We start from the raw sequence: 2,337 nt of genomic DNA on the forward strand, positions 1-2,337 counted from the left end.
GGGAATGTGTCATGACACTGGTCTGGACAAAGGTTTTTTTGGATAAGACCTGATAAGCATGGGTAACAAAAGCAAAAAAAGACAAACAGGATTACATCAAACTAAAAAGCTTCTGCACAGCAAAGATAATGCTCAATAAAGGGAACAGACAACTGACAGGACAAAGTATTTGCAAACTATGTACCTGACAAGGGGTTAATATCCAGGATACATAAGGAACTCAACTCTCAATAGAAAAATAACAACAACAAAACAAATAATCTAGATTCTGAAATGGGCAAAAGACCTGAATACACATTTCTCCAAAGATGACACACAAATGGTCAACAGATATATGAATAAATGCTCAACATAATTAATCTTCAGGGGAATGCAAATCAAAGCCATACTGAGATATCTCCTTACTCCAATTAGAATAGCTATTATTAAAAAGACAAAAAGTAATTAACGCTAGTGTGGATGTAGAGAGAGGGGAAACCTTATACACTATTTTGGGAATGTATGTAGTACAGCCATTATTAAAAACAGTATAAAAGTTGTTTTAAAAATTAAAAATAGAACTACCATATGATGCAGCAATCCCATTACTGGATCTACATGCCACGAAGAGGAAATCAGTATGTCAAAGTGATATCTGCACTTCCATGTTTACTGCAGCATGATTTACAATAGGTAAGATATGTGGTTAATTCAAATGCCCATCAACGATTGAATGGGAGGATTAACTCGCAGCTGTATCTTGGATAAACACAGCAGTGTGTGGAGATTCACATCATGAACTTTTGCTCTGAGAACTACCACAGGAACATTATCTGGAAAGCCAAGAGACTCCACAGACCCTCTGAAGAAAGTAGATTACTGCTACAGGCCCCTAAAGACAGCAAAAAAAACTGAGAGTGCTCTAAGTGTGAAAGGGGGGTCATCTACCCCCAAAAACACACCCTCACTGGGAAACCTGGAGGTCTAGATCATGGGGAAAGGATCTCACCTTACCTGGACCTGAGATGAATTTAGAGAGCCAAGCAAAATACAAGGTAGAAACAGCAGCAAAAAGAGCCCTGTGGGCTCTCTCAGTCACCAGGGAAGCCATTTCTAACTGTCTCACAGAGATCCTTGGGGAGGGCTGCCAGAGGAACTGGGAAAAGACCACAGGGAAAGGAAAAATTGCAGCTGAACTTTGTAACAATTTTGACTAAATGCAAACTTTTCTGGACAGAACCTGGGGTGAGGGCAAATCAAGAGTGCAGACACAGCACAGAAACCACAACAGGCAAAGAGGCATGAAATCTGAAAGCCCTACTTGGTTTCTCAGCTGGGAGGCTGGTATCCTGGGGCAAGTTCTTAGCCCTGCCTACCTGCTGACTGGAAATAAACTAGATGCTGTTGGGGAGGCATGGTGGAAGTGAGACCAGCCTTTTGGGCTGCTTGGGAGCTGGGTGAGGCGTATAACTGCCTGCTTTCCCACTTCCCTGGTGCAGCTTTCCCCCTGCCATGTATGACGCAACAGAGGCAGCCATAATGCCTTTGGGAACATAACTCCATTGGCCTAAGAACTACACCCCATCCCCCACAGCAGCTACAGCAAGCTATTCCCAAAGAGACTCTGAGTTCAGACAAACCTAACATTTCCCGCCCTGATGATCTTTCTGTATCTGTGCTGTTAGCAGAAAACAAAAGACATATTCTTTTGGGAGCTCTAGGGCCCCACCCACCACCTGATCCTCCCTATACTACCATAGCTGATGCCCTCTTGAAAGCACCACCTCCTGGCTGGGGGCCAACCAACACAAAACTTGTACAATAAACAAAACTACCACCAAGGACCCTCACAGAGTCCACGTCACTCCTCTGCCACCTCCACCAGAGTAGGTACTTGTATCCCGGACTGAGAGACCTAAAGACATTTCACATCACAGGACTCAGTGCAGAAACTCCCTAGTCCTCATTTGGATCCTGGTAGCTCTGCTGGGTAGCTAGATCCAAAAGAGAAATATCAACTATTGCAGCTCAGCTCTCAGAAAGCCATATTCCTAGGGGAAAGGGGAGAGTACCATATCAAGGGAGCACCCTGTGGGGAACAAAAGAATCTGAACAGTAGCCCTTGAGCTCCAGATCTTCCCTCTGACATAGTCTACCCAAATGAGAAGGAACCAGAAAAACAATTCTGGTAATATGACAAAACAAGTTTCTTTAACACCCCAAAAGATCACACTAGCTCACCAGCAATGGATCCAACCCAAGATGAAACCTCTGAATTACCAGAAAAAGAATTCAGAAGGTTGATTATTAAGATAATCAAGGAGGCACCAGAGAAAGGTAAAGTCCAACTTAAAAAAA

Source organism: Cebus imitator, unplaced genomic scaffold (assembly GCF_001604975.1).
Source record: "Cebus imitator isolate Cc_AM_T3 unplaced genomic scaffold, Cebus_imitator-1.0 Scaffold471, whole genome shotgun sequence".
Taxonomy (NCBI): domain Eukaryota; kingdom Metazoa; phylum Chordata; class Mammalia; order Primates; family Cebidae; genus Cebus; species Cebus imitator.